This window comes from Oncorhynchus keta, unplaced genomic scaffold, assembly GCF_023373465.1.
Source record: "Oncorhynchus keta strain PuntledgeMale-10-30-2019 unplaced genomic scaffold, Oket_V2 Un_scaffold_3531_pilon_pilon, whole genome shotgun sequence".
NCBI classification, from domain to species: Eukaryota; Metazoa; Chordata; class Actinopteri; order Salmoniformes; family Salmonidae; genus Oncorhynchus; species Oncorhynchus keta.
Genome location: NW_026290920.1, coordinates 935336 through 954745, shown reverse-complemented (window position 1 = coordinate 954745; position 19410 = coordinate 935336). Strand labels below are relative to the sequence as shown.

The window sequence follows — 19410 nt, the reverse complement described above, 5'->3', positions numbered from 1 at the left end:
TCTGTGTGTCATGTCTGCTTGGTTTGTGTGTTTACCACATTTTACAGAAAAAGCTGAAAAACAGATGTAACATTTCCTCATATTTCCTCCTTATGAGCCTAATTGATAAAAGTTGATACATCAGCCCTGATGCCATCTGGACAGCTTTGCTCTGTTATTACACTAACTAGCTTTTGAAAGGTTTTGCCAGAATAAATATGACGTTTGGTGACAGGAGCTGTTTGAGAGAATTAATGGGTTGCGTCCCAAATAGTACCCTATTCCCTATTTGGTGCACTACTTTTGACCAGAGCCCTGGTTCCTTAAAGGGCTCTAAAGGAAGTCGCACACTCATCTCTACTGCTGTGGGTTTTTTTTACCAACACTTCGGCCAAAGAACAGGGTTCTTTCAGAGCTGTAGTTAGTTGCTGCAAGAACTTGCAGGGGCCTTATCATTGACATCCACCGGCCTGTCTGTCTGCGGTTATGACTGCTGAAGGACACATATACACACATATAGTGCCTAGTGAAAGTCTACACACTCCTTGCACAGTTGTCACATTTTGCTGACTTAAAATTAAATATAAAAAGTAAAAGGAATAATACAAATTTGTATCTACACAACCTGCTTAACATTTTCAAAGTGTATGCCTTGATTACGTACAGTTGAAGTCGGAAGTTTACATACACCTTAGCCAAATACATTTAAACTCAGTTTTCACCATTTCTGACATTTAATCCGAGTAAAAATTCCCTGTCTTAGGTCAGTTAGGATCACACTTTATTTTAAGAATGTGAAATGTCAGAATTATAGTAGAAAGATTTATTTATTTCAGCTTTTATTTCTTTCATCACATTCCCAGTGGGTCAGAAGTTTACATACACTCAATTAGTATTTATTAGCATTGCCTTTAAATTATTTAACTTGGGTCAAACATTTCAGGTAGCCTTCCACAAGCTTCCCACAATAAGTTGGGTGAATTTTAGCCCAATCCTCCTGACGGAGCTGGTGTAACTGAGTAAGGTTTGTAGGCCTCCTTGCTCGCACACGTTTTTTCAGTTCTGCCCACAGTCACGACTTCTGCTGAAGTCGTCCATCTCCTTGTTCGGGCAGCGTTTGTCTTCGTCTTACACACCTGGTTTCAATTCCCCAATTACTTGTTCATTATTTAACCCTCTGTTCCCCCATGGCTGTTTGTGAGTAATTGTTTGTACGTAGTTAATGTGGGCTCTCTTTATTGTATCGCATTTGTATATTTTGAGTAAAGTAAGTTTATTTACTCATATCTGCTGTCCTGCGACCTAACTCCTCTACACCAGCTACACACAGAACGCATGACAGAATTACTCACCTGGAATGGAGTCAGCAGGAGCAGACGCCCTCCCTGTGGCAGTAGAGGAGCGCGTCCAGCATCACGGCACCATGTTGCAACGTCTGGGCACCGCCATGGATCGCGTGCTGCAAACGATGGATTGTTGGGAGAGAGGAGGAGGTCGTCTAGCACCTCCGCCAGCCCCACTACAGCAGGCCCCACTGTCCAGCCCTCCTTCACCCGGTCCCAGCGGGATTCGGCTAGCGCTCCCAAGGGAGTATGATGGGACGGCTGCCGGATGCCAGGGGTTCCTAATCCATCTGGAGCTCTACCTGGCGACTGTCCACCCAGCTCCTTCGGGACGTGAGAGTGTGTCCGCCCTCGTCTCCTGTCTCTCATGCAAAGCCCTGGAATGAGAAATGCCGTATGGAGTGAAGGAGACACAGCATTGGACCATTACGCAGAGTTTTTGACCACCCGCCTGAGGGTCGAGCAGCGTGTGAACGTCTGTTCCACCTGAGGTAGAGTGGCCGTCAGTGCGGTATGGAACGACAGGGACCTGATCGATCACTACCGGTGCAGTCTGCGCGAGGACGTCCGTCGGGAGTTGGCCTGCCGAGACACCACCCTCACGTTGGACCAGCTGGTGGACCTGTCCATCCGGCTGGACAACCTGCTGGCTACCTGCGGACGTCCGGATCGGTGCCTGTTAGTTCCATCCCCCAGCACCACCGCTCCGACGCCCATGGAGCTGGGAGGTGCTGCGCTTAGGGAGAATGGAGGAGGGGCCATTCCCTGCACCATCTGTGGACGCAGAGGGCACACTGCTGGTCGGTGCAGGGGGGGTTCCTCAGGGAGTCGAGGCAGCAGGCAGGGCACTATCGTGTCACCCCAGGTGAGTCGGCACCAGGTTCACCCAGAGCCTCCTGTTGCCCACATGTATGTGTTTATCAAATTTCCTGAGTTTTCCCCACATTCCCAGCATAAGGCGCTCTTCCCAGCATACGGCGCTCGTAGATTCAGGCGCAGCTGGGAATTTTATTGACCGTTCATTTGCCCATAGTTTAGGGATTTCCCTTGTTACTGTGTATTTTCCCTTCCCTGTGCACGCCCTAGATAGTCGACCATTAGGGTCATGGCTGATTAGGGAGGTCACCGCTCCACTAAGCATGGTTACGCAGGAGGGTCACAAGGAGAGAATCAGTCTCTTCCTTATTGATTCTCCTGCGTTTCCCATGGTGCTGGGCCTATCATGATCCCACTATTTCGTGGCACAGGGGGCTCTCAAGGGGTGGTCACGAGAGTGCTCAGGGAGGTGTGTAGGGGTTTCCATTGGTGCGACTACTGTGGAAAGTCCAGACCAGGTCTCCACCGTGCACATCCCCTCAGAATATGCCGATTTGGTTCTCGCTTTCTGTAAAAAGAAGGCGACTCAATTACAACCCCATGGACGGGGGGACTGTGCGATAAATCTCCTGGTAGACGCAGCACTTCCCAGGAGTCACGTGTATCCTCTGTCACAGGAGGAGACAGCGGCTATGGAAACATATGTCTCCGAATACCTGGGGCAGGGATACATTCGGCCCTCCACTTCACCTGCCTCCTCGTGTTTCTTTTTTGTGAAGAAGAAGAATGGAGGTCTGTGCCCGTGTATAGACTATCGAGGTATAAATCAGATCACTGTGAGGTACAGCTACCAGCTGCCTCTCTTCGCCAGTGCGATCAAGGCAATGCACGGGGCGCGCTTCTTCACAAAATTGGATCTTAGGAGCGCTTACAATCTGGTGCATATCCAGGAGGGGAACGAGTGGAAGACGACATTTAGTACCACCTCAGGGCACTATAAGTACCTTGTCATGCCGTACAGGTTGATGAATGCTCCATCAGTCTTCCAGGCCTTTGTTGACAAGATTTTCCTGGACCTGCACGGGCAGGGTGTAGTGGTGTATGAAGGACATTCTGATATACTCTGTTACACGAACCGAGCATGTGTCCCTGGTGCGCAGGGTTCTTGGTCGACTGTTGGAGCATGACCTGTATGTCAAGGCTGAGAAATGTCTGTTCTTCCAACAGTCAGTCTCCTTCCTAGGGTAGCGCATTTCCATGTCAGGGGTGGAGATGGAGAGTGACTGCATTTCAGCTGTGGGTAATTGGCCGACTCCCACCACGGTAAAGGAAGTGCAGCGGTTTCTAGGGTTTGCCAACTACTATCGGAGATTTATCCGGGGTTTTGGTCAGGTAGCAGCTCCCATTACCTCACTGCTGAAGGGGGGACCGGTGCGACTGCAGTGGTCAGCTGAGGCGGACAGGGATTTTGGTCGTCTGAAGGCTTTGTTTACCGATGCTCCCATATTGGCTCATCCGGACCCCTCTTTGGCATTCATAGTGGAGGTGGACTCGTCCGAATCTGGTGTTGGAGCCGTGCTGTCTTCGTAGGGAGACCGGGCAAAGGGAGGAGATGGCAGGACTTAGAAAACCGACAAAACAGGTAGAGGACCACCAAAAGCAGCCACTAGAAAACAGGAACGCAGTCTAGTCGAAAACAGAGGAACACACTCCTCTACTAAACTAACGTGCGGGAAAAACAGTCCCGTGAAATAAACCTGCTTAACAGGGAAAAACGCAACACAAGCCAACGACAGTAACACAAACAATCCCACACAAAACCTAGCGGGTAACCTAATTAGCCTAATCTAGACACAGGTGAACACAAGATGGACAAAACCAAACGAAAAGAAAAGGGATTGGTGGCAGCTAGTAGGCCGGCATCGACGACTTCCGAGCGCCGCCCGAACAGGGAGAGGAGCCACCTTCGGTGGAAGTCGTGACAATCGTGCACAAAGTAGATGTCCTAACCAACTTTCAAAAACTATAGTTTGTAGTTGAGTGGTTGAAAAACTAGTTTTAACGACTGCAACCTGAGTGTATGTAAACTTCCAACTTCAACTGTATGTCTTCACACCCCAGAGTTATTACTTGGTGGAAGCAACTTTGGCAGCAATTACAACTGTAAATCACTTCTAATGAGATTCTACCAACCCTTAGGGCAACATATATCCATTGTTTTGTCAAAATTGCTCAAGCTCTGTAAGTTTGGTTGGGAGTCAAAATATGGACAGCAATATTCAACCCTGTCTCTGATTTTCAAGGAGATTTAAGTCTTTGGTATTTTAATGTGTTCATTGTCCCACTGAAAAATACAACTCTATCCCAGGGTTAGGTTTTCAGAAGACTGAGGCATGTTTTCTGCACTTTTTACCTTGGCTTTGCTCCTTTACATTTATTTTGATCCTGACAAACCGCAGTCCCTGCAGGTGATAAGCATACCCATAGCATGATGCTACCACCAAAATACTTGAAAATACAGAGGTTTGATTAGATATCAGATTGTGTCGAGTCTGGGCTTCCGGAACAGCCCCACAAGACATGCAGACACAAGGGATGCAGACTAAGAGATGACAATAATAGAGATATCTGCTGAGACAGCAGAAATCTATATTATTGTAATTTCTTAGTCTGCATCCCAAATAGCACCCTATTCCCTATATAGTGCACTACTTTTGACCAGGGCCCATAGCATTATGTAGGGAATAGGGTGCCATTTGGAATGCTGCCCTGGAATGGAGTCACTATTCTCCAGACAAGAGAAGGCACCATGGAAATGAGCTATAGATGATATGGGGAGTATCGACCAGACTGTGGATCAATGGCTCTAATGTCAAAGTGAACACAATCTTCCCTGGGTGAAGATGAGACTAGGGCCTGTGGTGAGCCAGTGTAGCCGTGGAACTACTCTATGTCTGTAGGTCATCACTATCCGGCCATGCTGGAGAAGACGGAAGTACAATGCCTTCTATTCACAAATGCAGATTTGATAACCTACCCTAACCCTTAGTCTAGGATTGGCCTTAACCCAAACCCAAACCCTAGAAACCATGCTTGCTCATTATTATTTTGTCCATTCTAGCATGCTTCTCTGGTGACTACCCTGCCTGTTGCTTACAGCAGCAACTGTCAAACCATGAGTTTATGTCATCTCCATCTCCTCCTCATTGGTCATTCTTGTATAAGCAGTCACTGAAATACTCTTTATTTTTGTGTGTCTATTTCTGATATACACTGATATATCTCATTATTGACGCAGCAGCAGAGTTGAGCATATGTTGTTGCCACTTCCCATGATCCCGTGTGAGAAACTGATCAAAGGAGCCTCTAGATCTATATATCTCTCTCCATCCACCCACTCATTTCACAAGGGCCAGTGTTCTCATGCTACAGAGGTAGGATCTTAATTTGATCACTCTTTTGTTGCTGAGAAATGCAGATGAGCTTTGTGATTTACATAAATTCACTGAAAACCCACAAGTTATATTAACAGTATTGCTTTTTAATTGGCAAGGGAAGAAATAAGGCATTATTTAGCATAGAAGTGAATGTGAAGTGAAAATGACTGTATTACCTGGAATAGAGATACAGTATGTGAACAGGGTGTGAAATTTAGTAAACGTCCCAAATGGCACCCTATTCTCTTTTGATAAAAAAATGCATCTATTGAGAATCGAAGTGAAACCTAAAGAAAGTCATACACACAACCCTATCCTACTGATGTGAATATAAAAGGTGTGTGTGTGGGGGGGGGGGGCATACATGAGCACAGCGACGTTCTAGTTTGGTATGCCAGACTACATGTCTTGTCTGACAGCTCACCATTTGCATACCGCTGTTTGATCCTCCATCTCTGCATAATCTCACATCAGGTTGCTATTGGACCAATCCACTAATCCAAATCCGTTTGATTAGGATGCACTGTCGCAGTCAGGGTGCCTGTTTTGGGTACTCTGTCTGTCAACACCTGACAAACACTTATTCCTTTACTTGACTATTTTACCTACCTGGATCTCTCTATCTGTCTATCTGACACTTTTATCTCCTATATTTCCCTTGCTTGTTGTCCCCCTCTATCTTACATCCCTCCATTATTACTCTTCCTCTATACTTGCAGCTCTCTCATGAACAAAACAATGTCCTACACTAATGATGATTTTACCAATAATTAAACGCCTCCTTCCCACCTCTCTCTTTCTCTCATCCTCCCTCCATCTCACCACCTCTTTTTATTTATTCTCACAGTCCCTCTCTCTTTGCACTCTCCCTACTTTCTCTCTCTCCCTCTTACATACCATCTCTCATCTCCCTTTCTCCCTCTCTCCCTCCCACCTCCCATCTCTCTCTCTCTCTCTCTCTCTCTCTCTCTCTCTCTCTCTCTCTCTCTCTCTCTCTCTCTCTCTCTCTCTCTCTCTACTCTCTCACTGCCCTCCTTTATATCTCTGTCTTTGGCTCTACTCTCTCTCTCACTTCCTAACATCTTTCATCTCCCTCTCTCACTCCTCACCCTCTCTCTCCTACCTCCCTGCCACCCTCCTCTCTCTCTCTCTCTCTCTCTCTCTCTTTGGGTGAGTGAAGCTTGACTAAAGCACGATGGGGCTTGTAGGTGCCAGTGCTGAGGTCTGCATAAAGTAGCATCGCTCACCCTGAGCCCCCTGTTTTCAGGCAGAGAGCAATAACTCAGACCAGCTCCAGCCCAGCCTTGAATCCAGGCTTTGCTTTGAGAAAGACACCATATTTCTGAGGTTGGCAGGTGGCATTACCATTAACGCTTGCCAGCACTGAATAAGACCTCAACTCAGCGGTGGGTTCCTGTGTTGTTACCCCATAGATGGCTACTGGCAGAACCCCATAGACTGCTACTGGCAGACCACCATAGTCTGCTACTGGCAGACCCTCATAGACTGTTACCGGCACAACCCCAGACTGCTACTGGTAGACCCCCATAGACTACTACTGGCAGACCCCCATAGACTACTACTGGCAGACCCTAATAGATGGCTACTGGCAGACCCCCATAGATGGCTACTGGCAGACCCCCATAGACTACTACTGGCAGACCCCCATAGACGGCTACTGGCAGACCCCCATGGACTGCTACTGGCAGACCCCCATAGACTACTACTGGCAGACCCCCATAGACGGCTACTGGCAGACCCCCATAGACTGCGACTGACAGACCCCCATAGACTACTACTGGCAAAACACCATAGATTGTTACTGGCGGGCTCCAATAAACTGCTACTGGCAGACCCCCATAGACTACTACTGGCAGACCCTAATAGGCGGCTACTGGTAGACCCCCATAGATGGCTACTGGCAGACCCCCATAGACTGCTACTGTCAGACCCCCATAGAGTACTACTGGCAAACCACCATAGATTGTTACTGGCGGACTACAATAAACTGCTACTGTTAGACCCCGTAGACTGTTACTGGCAGACCCCATAGACTGTTACTGGCAGACCCCATGGACTGTTACTGGCAAACCCCTATAGACTGTTACTGGCAGAACCCCATAGACTGTTACTGGCAGACCCCCATAGACTGTTACTGGCAGACCCCCATAGACTGTTTCTGGCAAACTCTTGAGACTGCTAGTGCCAGAACACAGCAGGGACAATACAGAGAGAGCTTCTATATTATTCAGTTTGTCACCTTGTATGTTATTCACTTCATCACCTAGTTTGTCGCCTTGTATGTTCTTCATTTATCAGTTTTCTTCAGTTTATCACCTTGTATGTTCAACCTTGTAGATTCAGTTTATCACCTAGTTTATCACCTTGTATGTTATTCAGTTTGTCGCCTTGTATGTTATTCAGTTTATCACCTTGTATGTTATTCAGTTTATCACCTTGTATGTTATTCAGTTTATCACGTTGTATGTTATTCAGTTTGTCACCTTGTATGTTATTCAGTTTATCACCTTGTATTCAGTTTATCACCTTGTATGTTATTCAGTTTATCACCTTGTATGTTATTCATTCATCACCTTGTATGTTATTCAGTTGTTATTCACCTTGTATGTTCTTCAGTTTATCACCTTGTATGTTCTTCAGTTTATCACACTTGTATGTTATTCAGTTTATCACCTTGTATTTATTCAGTTTGTCTTGTATGTTATTCTTTATCACCTTGTAGTTTATCACCTTGTATGTTATTCAGTTTATCTTCAGTTTATCACCTTGTATGTTCAGTTTATCAGTTTATTCACACTTGTATGTTATTCAGTTTATCACCTTGTATGTTCTTCAGTTTGTCACCTTGTAATGTTCTTCAGTTTGTTTGTATGTTCTTCAGTTTATCACCTTGTATGTTCAGTTTATCACCTTGTATGTTATTCAGTTTATCACCTTGTATGTTATTCAGTTTATCACCTTGTTTTATCACCTTGTATGTTTTATCTTCAGTTTATCACCTTGTATGTTCTTCAGTTTATCACCTTGTATGTTCTTCAGTTTATCACCTTGTATGTTCTTCAGTTTATCACCTTGTATGTTCTTCAGTTTATCACCTTGTATGTTCTTCAGTTTGTCGCCTTGTATGTTATTCAGTTTATCACCTTGTATGTTTATCTTCAGTTTATCACCTTGTATGTTCTTCAGTTTGTCACCTTGTAATGTTCTTCAGTTTGTCACCTTGTATGTTCTTCAGTTTATCACCTTGTATGTTATTCAGTTTGTCGCCTTGTATGTTATTCAGTTTATCACCTTGTATGTTCTTCAGTTTATCACCTTGTATGTTCTTCAGTTTATCACCTTGTATGTTCTTTATCACCTTGTATGTTAGTTTGTCACCTTGTATGTTCTTCAGTTTGTCACCTTGTATGTTCTTCAGTTTATCACCTTGTATGTTCTTCAGTTTATGTTCTTCAGTTTATCACCTTGTATGTTCTTCAGTTTCTTCATTTATCACCTTGTATGTTCTTCAGTTTGTCACCTTGAATGTTCTTCAGTTTGTCACCTTGAATGTTCTTCAGTTTGTCACCTTGTATGTTCTTCAGTTTATCACCTTGTATGTTCTTCAGTTTATCACCTTGTATGTTCTTCAGTTTGTCACCTTGTATGTTCTTCAGTTTATCACCTTGTATGTTCTTCAGTTTATCACCTTGAATGTTCTTCAGTTTATCACCTTGAATGTTCTTCAGTTTGTCACCTTGAATGTTCTTCAGTTTGTCACCTTGTATGTTCTTCAGTTTATCACCTTGAATGTTCTTCAGTTTATGTTCTTCAGTTTATCACCTTGTATGTTCTTCAGTTTATCACCTTGTCAGTTTGTCACCTTGTATGTTCTTCAGTTTGTCACCTTGAATGTTCTTCAAGTTTGTCACCTTGAATGTTCTTCAGTTTATCACCTTGAATGTTCTTCAGTGTATCACCTTGTATGTTCTTCAGTTTGTCACCTTGAATGTTCTTCAGTTTGTCACCTTGAATGTTCTTCAGTTTATCACCTTGAATGTTCTTCAGTTTATCACCTTGTATGTTCTTCAGTTTGTCACCTTGTGTTATTCAGTTTATCAGTTTATCACCTTGAATGTTCTTCAGTTTATCACCTTGTTCTTCAGTTTATCACCTTGAATGTTCTTCAGTTTATCACCTTGAATGTTCTTCAGTTTATCACCTTGAATGTTCTTCAGTTTATCACCTTGTCACACCTTGTATGTTTCTTCAGTTTGTCACCTTGAATGTTCTTCAGTTTATCACCTTGAATGTTCTTCAGTTTGTCACCTTGAATGTTCTTCAGTTTATCACCTTGAATGTTCTTTCTTCAGTTTATCACCTTGTATGTTCTTCAGTTTGTCACCTTGAATGTTTATCACCTTGAATGTTCTTCAGTTTATCACCTTGTATGTTCTTCAGTTTATTACCTTGAATGTTCTTCAGTTTATCACCTTGAATGTTCTTCAGTTTATCACCTTGAATGTTCTTCAGTTTATCACCTTGAATGTTCTTCAGTTTATCACCTTGTATGTTCTTCAGTTTATCACCTTGAATGTTCTTCAGTTTGTCACCTTGAATGTTCTTCAGTTTGTCACCTTGAATGTTCTTCAGTTTGTCACCTTGAATGTTCTTCAGTTTGTCACCTTGAATGTTCTTCAGTTTGTCACCTTGTATGTTCTTCAGTTTATCACCTTGAATGTTCTTCAGTTTATTACCTTGAATGTTCTTCAGTTTATCACCTTGTACGTCAGTGTTTCCAAACTCAGTCCTCTGGTTTTGCTCTAACACGACACAGCTGACACAACTCATCATCATGCTTTGATTATTTGAATGAGCTGTGTACAGTAATGCTAGGGAATAACAAACAGAAGGTTTGGGCTCCCCAGGACTGTGTTTGGTAACGGCTGTATATTAAATGTGTTGTATCATGTGTACAGAATGCAGGTCAAAATCAAAAATCAAAATCAAATCAAATAAAATGTATTTGTCACATACACATGGTTAGCAGATGTTAATGCGAGTGTAGCGAAATGCTTGTGCTTCTAGTTCCGACAATGCAGTAATAACCAACAAGTAATCTAACTAACAATTCCAAAACTACTGTCTTATACACACAAGTGTAAGGGGATAAAGAATATGTACATAAAGATATATGAAAGAGTGATGGTTAGCTGTATCATCTGACTACAACTAGTCAAGCTAACTAACTGAAATGATGCTTAGTGCTGCATTAATGCTCATTATAGCTCCCTCAAATTATCATTTATACCTCGAAGCCAGTTCCACAGCTTTTCTTTCATTCTTCCCCTCTAATCAGGGAGTGGGACTGATTTAGACCGGGGCTACCAGGTGGGTGCAAGTCATTTTCAGGTACATTCTTTGAAAAAAGGTTTCCAAAGGGGTTCTTCAGCTGTCCCCAAAGAAGAACCTCAGGTAGAAACCTTTTTGGATCCATGTAGAACCCTTTGTGGTTTTACATGGAACCCAAGAAGGTTCTACATGGAACCAAAAATGGTGCTTCAAAGGGTTCTCCTATGTGGACAGACGAAGAACCCGTTTAGCTTTTTGAACAGAAAAGCAGCAGTTGTCCGGACGTCGCAGGGTAAGATTTGAACACCCCTGTCAAAGGTTCTGATCTGTTTTCTGATGTATTTCTTGATTCCATTCCTCTTTTACCACTAAATATGTTATAGGAACTAGTGTTCACTGATGATCATCCTAAAGAATACATCATGTGGCACACACCGTCATAACTACAACCTCTCAGTTCATTGGTTCCTTTTAGACAACCAGATAAAGTACATGAACAAGGGCCTCACTCAGGTGAATTGTTATCTAATATATTCTCAGGTTTGATAGACAAGGCAGTTGAATACCTGCCATGCTAAACAGTTAATCACCAGTGTGAATGGAGGTGTGTTTGCTCTAGCAGAGTTAAATCAACACTGCCAGGAAGCTGAAGTGTGTAGTTTAATCACTGCACCAGAAGCGCCTGCCAAATATAGAAAGTGTGCTCGGGATTATATTTCAATCAATCTGAGGATTTGGTTCAGATTGTGTTTGGATGTGTACAGAGATTAAGAGCACCAATGCTTGCCAGTTTTGTTAAAGATGATCATATTGTTATAATAAATGGTGTTTATAGTTGATCCTTGTAAATGATTCAAGTAGCACTGTGGATGACCACAGCCTTGCACTCGTTAAAACGTTGTGCAACACTTTGTATGACCATTTAGCCCTTCTTTTCTTTTTGATTGAAACATGTTTTCTTAACCCCCCCCCCCCCCCCAACTCCAGAGAATGTGAGAGGACTCAAATGGTACAAAGCATAAACTACAGATGAATGAGATGAGTGTCCAGAATGAGGCAGGATGAAACAGAGGACTCTGGGACTTTAAAGCCAGGGAGAGGCGCTGTGCGGCTGGCTCTGTCACTGGGCAGTGGGAAAAGACTGTGGTGTGTATAAAAGAGATGAAGAGGGAGGGAAGGACCAACTTCTGGAGGAAGAAAGAGAAGAGGATACAGAGTGAGGGAGAGAAAGAGAGCAAGGGAAGGGTAGAGAGAGAAAGAGACATACAGAGAATGTGAGGCTACAGGGCAGAGTCTCTAATGTGTAAGTAGAGAAAGAACTATGGATATTCAGCCTTTAAGGGTCCCTACAGATCTCTCAACATAAAATGGGTTTAGAAGGTCAGGTTCAAAGGCTTTGCCCCACAGTCAGCACTTCAAATAGGCCAACAACATCAAGAGATACCTAAGAATAAGTGTCTGTTCCAAACCAGCTCTTATAAGACACACATTTACATTTAGTCATTTAGCGGACGCTCTCATCCAGAACTATCTGTGAATACAAAACATGTGTTGTATGTATTGGAGGCTAACAATGATCCTGACACCAAAGGAAAACAGATCATTCCAGAAATATCAGATGTGTTTCTTTAACTGTCATCATGATTTGGATCCCTGCAGAGATGTTGGTTAAAGGGTTGGGGGGAAATCAATTCATCACAATGGCTAATTTCTTCTGGGTTGGGACAGTGCTCCCCTAAGGTGATGTTACCACGGTGACCGAAAATCTCAGGCGAGTCTGACTCACTCCACTGGTTTGGATGAATATGAGAGAGGGATCAATCAAAGCTTCAAGTTCCTTGGCGTACACATCACTGACAAACTGAAATGGACCACGCACACAAACAGTGTGGTGAAGAAGGCGCAACAGAGCCTCTTCAACCTCAGGAGGCTAAAGAAATTTGTCTTGTCACCTAAAACCCTCACAAACTTTTACAGATGCACAATTGAAAGCATCCTGTCGGGCTTTATCACCGCTTGGTACGGCAACTGTACCGCCCACAACAGCAAGGCTCTCCAGAGGGTGGTGCGATCTGCCCAGCGCATCACCGGGGGCAAACTACCCGCCCTCCATGACACCTACAGCAACCGATGTCACAGGAAGGTCTAAAATATCATCAAGGACATCAACAACCCGAGCCACTGCCTGTTCACCCTGCTATCATCCAGAAGGTGAGGTCAGTACAGGTGCATCAAAGCTGGGACCAATAGACTGAAACACAGCTTCTATCTCAAGGCCATCAGACTATTAAACAGCCATCACTAGCACATTAGATGCTGCTGCCTATAGGCATAGACTAGTAATCACTGGCCACTTTACGGAATGGAACACTAGTCACTTTAATAATGTTTACATATCTGGCATTTCTCATCTCATATGTATATACCGTATTCTATACTATTCTACTGTATCTTAGTCACTTAATAATGTTTACATATCTTTCATTACTCATCTCATATGTGTATACTGTATTCTATACTATTCTACAGTATCTCATTCACTAAATAATGTTTACATATCTTGCATTACTCATCTCATATGTGTATACTGTATTCTATACTATTCTACAGTATCTCATTCACTAAATAATGTTTACATATCTTTCATTACTCATCTCATATGTGTATACTGTATTCTATACTATTCTACAGTATCTCATTCACTAAATAATGTTTACATATCTTTCATTACTCATCTCATATGTGTATACTGTATTCTATACTATTCTACTGTATCTTAGTCCGTTCAACTCTGACATACCATATGTACCAATAACATCTGCTAATCACGTGTATGTGACCAATATCTGCTAACCACGTGTATGTGACCAATAACATCTGCTAACCCATCTGCTAACCACGTGTATGTGACCAATAACATTCTGCTATACTATTGACCAATTTGTGTGTATCTGTATATGTATGTGACCAATAACATCTGTTAACCACGTGTATAACATCTGCTACACGTTGTGACCAATATCTACTATGTGACATATGTACCAATAACATCTGCTAGTCTGACCAATAATCATTCCAATAACATCTGCTAATCACGTGTATGTGACCAATAACATCTGCTAACACATGTATGTGACCAATAACATCTGCTAACATCTGCAACGTGTATGTGACCAATAACATCTGCTAACCACGTGTAGTGACCAATAACATCTGCTAAACACGTGTATGTGACCAATAACATCTGCTAATCACGTGTATGTGACCAATAACATCTGCTAATCACGTGTATGTGACCAATAACATCTGCTAAACACGTGTATGTGACCAATAACATCTGCTAACCACGTGTATGTGACCAATAACATCTGCTAACCACGTGTATGTGACCAATAACATCTGCTAACCACGTGTATGTGACCAATAACATCTGCTGAACACGTGTATGTGACCAATAACATCTGCTAACCACGTGTATGTGACCAATAACATCTGCTAACCACGTGTATGTGACCAATAACATCTGCTAACCACGTGTATGTGACCAATAACATCTGCTAACCACGTGTATGTGACCAATAACATCTGCTAACCACGTGTATGTGACCAATAACATCTGCTAATCACGTGTATGTGACCAATAACATCTGCTAACCACGTGTATGTGACCAATAACATCTGCTAACCACGTGTATGTGACCAATAACATCTGCTAATCACGTGTATGTGACCAATAACATCTGCTAACCACGTGTATGTGACCAATAACATCTGCTGTGTATGTGACCAATAACATCTAACCACGTGTAAATAACATCTGCTAATCACGTGTAACATCTGCTATGTGACCAATAACATCTGCTAACCACGTGTATGTGACCAATAACATCTGCTAACCACGTGTATGTGACCAATAACATCTGCTAACCACGTGTATGTGACCAATAACATCTGCTAACACGTGTATGTGACCAATAACATCTGCTAACCACGTGTATGTGACCAATAACATCTGCTAACCACGTGTATGTGACCAATAACATCTGCTAACCGTGTATGTGACCAATAACATCTGCTAATCACGTGTATGTGACCAATAACATCTGCTAACCACGTGTATGTGACCAATAACATCTGCTAACACGTGTATGTGACCAATAACATCTGCTGAACACGTGTATGTGACCAATAACATCTGCTAACCACGTGTATGTGACCAATAACATCTGCTGAACACGTGTATGTGACCAATAACATCTGCTAATCACGTGTATGTGACCAATAACATCTGCTAACCACGTGTATGTGACCAATAACATCTGCTGAACACGTGTATGTGACCAATAACATCTGCTAATCACGTGTATGTGACCAATAACATCTGCTGAACACGTGTATGTGACCAATAACATCTGCTGAACACGTGTATGTGACCAATAACATCTGCTAATCACGTGTATGTGACCAATAACATCTGCTAACACGTGTATGTGACCAATAACATCTGCTAACCACGTGTATGTGACCAATAACATCTGCTGAACACGTGTATGTGACCAATAACATCTGCTAATCACGTGTATGTGACCAATAACATCTGCTAAACACGTGTATGTGACCAATAACATCTGCTAACACGTGTATGTGACCAATAACATCTGCTAATCACGTGTATGTGACCAATAACATCTGCTAATCACGTGTATGTGACCAATAACATCTGCTAATCACGTGTATGTGACCAATAACATCTGCTAACACGTGTATGTGACCAATAACATCTGCTAACCACGTGTATGTGACCAATAACATCTGCTAACCACGTGTATGTGACCAATAACATCTGCTAACACGTGTATGTGACCAATAACATCTGCTAACCACGTGTATGTGACCAATAACATCTGCTAACCATAACATCTGCTAACACGTGTATGTGACCAATAACATCTGTGTATGTGACCAATAACATCTGCTAACCACGTGTATGTGACCAATAACATCTGCTAACACGTGTATGTGACCAACATCTGCTAACCACGTGTATGTGACCAATAACATCTGCTAACCACGTGTATGTGACCAATAACATCTGCTAACCACGTGTATGTGACCAATAACATCTGCTAACACGTGTATGTGACCAATAACATCTGCTAACACGTGTATGTGACCAATAACATCTGCTAACCACGTGTATGTGACCAATAACATCTGCTAACCACGTGTATGTGACCAATAACATCTGCTAATCACGTGTATGTGACCAATAACATCTGCTAACACGTGTATGTGACCAATAACATCTGCTGAACACGTGTATGTGACCAATAACATCTGCTGAACATCTGCTGAACACGTGTATGTGACCAATAACATCTGCTAACCACGTGTATGTGACCAATAACATCTGCTAATCACGTGTATGTGACCAATACAATTCGAAGGTGCTGAGCAAATGACATAATAATGAATATAGTAATACATATCTATATAGCAGTAAATGGGTGCTTGTTTCAGTTAGAAGTATGTTCTGCTTCCTATAGGGCATGTACTGTACCCAGAAATGTATTGTGTTTTATTTCATGGTGTATTGGGTTTTCGTATTGTGTGTGAAGTTGACTGGGTCTCCATTAGACCCTTAGGAAAGTCCTTTCACAGACCAGTAAGCAGTGAGCCTTGTGAGAAGAAGGTGGGAATTGCGTGAAATGACTCTCATTGGCTTAGAAAGGTCACAGAGGATAAATCGATTTGACGTTGAAGGCAGTGAAACTAGGAGAGAGAGAGAGAGTGTGTGTGTCTGTGTTTGTGTGTGTGTCACTGCTCTTCAGTAGTCCTCTGCCGAGCTATCGCTCCTTTCCTGTCAACCCCACCCTAACCAGGATGGACTCTCTAAGGTCATGATGGGGTGCAACTCAATAGTCTAAATATAGTCTAAATATGCTTCCTTTCCTTCATATCTTTCCCTTCATCCACACTCATGTGGAAGAAGATGTTACTGTAGATCATTATAATTATTTTTTTTAACCTTTATTTAACTAGGCAAGTCAGTTAAGAACAAATTCTTATTTTCAATGGCGGCCTAGGAACAGTGGGTTAACTGCCTGTTCAGGGGCAGAACGACAGATTTATACCTTGTCAGCTCGGGGGTTTGAACTTGCAACCTTGTGATAACTAGTCCAACGCTCTAACCACTAGGCTACCCTGCCAAGACAGTGATCATACAGACAAGACAGTGATCATCAATGCCTAAACCATATGTAAGACCTTACTGAGGTAAATAAAAAACTAAGTGGGACAAGAGATTTCTATTCATGCCAAAATGTTAAATGTCTATTTCCCTTTTCAAACTACTGGGCTGAACCGAGCTGAGCTGAGCTGAGCTGAACAAAGCTGAGCTGAGCTTTAGTGCTTTACTGAGCTGGTTACATATCCACCATTGTTGCTAAAGTAGAACCATTCTGTAAAGGACAAGGTGAAATGAAAATATCTGAGACAGATACAGCACAGTACAGTTTGGGTCGACACTGTGATAGACTGCATCAAATTTGCTGAGTAGAGTGTTGGAGACTATTTTGTAAATGACATCGCCAAAGTCAAGGATCGGTAGGATAGTCAGTTTTACGAGGGTATGTTTGGCAGCATGAGTGAAGGAGGCTTTGTTTGTGAAATAGGAAGCCAATTCTAGATTTAACTTTGGATTGGAGTTGCTTAATGTGAGTCTGGAAGGAGATTTTACAGTCTAGCCAGACACCTAGGTATTTATAGTTGTCCACATATTCTAAGTCAGAACTGTCTAGTCATCTTGCTAAGAATCATCTTGTTAATAAACACATCAGACATAAGGATGATTGGCAGTGTGTTTCTAGCAGGAGAGAGAGAAAAGGAGAGGGAGACAGAGAGAGAGAGACAGAGAGAGAGACGTAGAAGTGTCTGCCTCTATCATCTCTAACCAAAAGAACATGCCAGGTCCCATTACTGAGAGTTACTCCAAGCTCACACAAACTTTCAATTATATTTTTATCTGTCAGTGTTGTGTGTTTGTTATGCTCTTTTCAGTGTCACCTGTGCTAGTAATTCAGCTTGTTGCCATTTGTTGTTGCAATTCAATTGGTCCACTGCATTTCAGACAATTAAAACTATTGTCAACTTGCCTTAACCTGTTGGACAGAAGAGAGACTGCTACTTCTTTTGTGGAAAATCACTCTCTGTGCTTTCAAGATAATGCAGGAGCAGTCAATAGCTTATGTTGCTTGTGCCCCCCTTCTCTCCCTCCTCCTTCCTCTCCTCCTCTCCCTCATTCTCTCCCTCCCTCGTCTGTGACTAGAATACTAATACTGAGCTGCCTGGTAGAGTAGTGCATAGTCATCATGGCCGTCTCGACTGTCTCAGACATGTGCAAATACCCAGCCTCTCATGGAGGACAATGGCAATTCAATATAAAGCAAATGCTTCATTAATATTGGCATTGGCATTTTGGCATTTCAGTTTTGAACTGCCATTTGGCTTCAAGTGTAAATCTGCAGATTAATACAATCATTATGCTAACAAGGGGCTGAAGGAAGCACACTTCACTTGTGATTGGCTATCAACTGAAGTGTGTACTAAGGTCTGAAGGGTCTTACCCAAAAGATTGTGGTTTCTCAAATAAATTGTTGATTTTGCTGGACAGATGGAATCATCATCAGTGTAGTCTAATCATTCCCCAATTTTTGGATAAATCTATTGCCCTTATATATTTGTTGTGCGTCTCTTTTCCTCATTTTAGTATTACATCGTCCATAGAATATTTTCTGAAGAGCGTGTATGGAGGACTGAAACAGCTGGACAGCTCCAGTTCCTGAGAAAAGAGAGATGGATTTAGATCCAGATCATACCATTCCCAGGTCAGAGCCTTCATACCTGTAGTATGGTGGGAGAAAGATACAGTACATATATGCCTCCACACTGGTACCATTTAAAAAATATATATTTCACCTTTATTTAACCAGGTAGGCCAGTTGATAACAAGTTCTCATTTAAAACTGCGACCTGGTCAAGATAAAGCAAAGCAGTGAGACAAAAACAACACAGAGTTACACATGGGATAAACAAACGTACAGTCAATAACACAGTAGAAGCGTCTGTATACAGCGTGCGCAAATGAAGTAAGGAGGTAAGGCAATAAATAGGCCAATAGTGGCGAAGTAATGACAATTTAGCAATTTACACTGGAGTGATATATGTGCAGATGAGGATGTGCAAGTAGAAATACTGGTGTGCAAAAGTGCAGAAAAACAAAACAAATATGGGGATGAGGTAGGTAGTTGGTTGGATGGGCTATTTACAGATGGGCTGTGTACAGCTGCAGCGATCGGTAAGCTGCTCTGACAGCTGACGCTTAAAGTTAGTGAGGGAGATATAAGTCTCCCAACTTCAGTGATTTTTGCAATTCGTTCCACTCATTGGCAGCAGAGAACTGGAAAGAAAAGGAGGAAAAAGGC

General features: G+C 42.6%; 1 protein-coding gene across 1 annotated transcript in view; it reads left to right on the top strand.

The window, feature by feature from the left end:
- Window positions 1-19410, top strand: part of LOC118371370 (microtubule-associated protein 1B-like) — a 75352-nt gene that overhangs the window by 1843 nt on the left and 54099 nt on the right.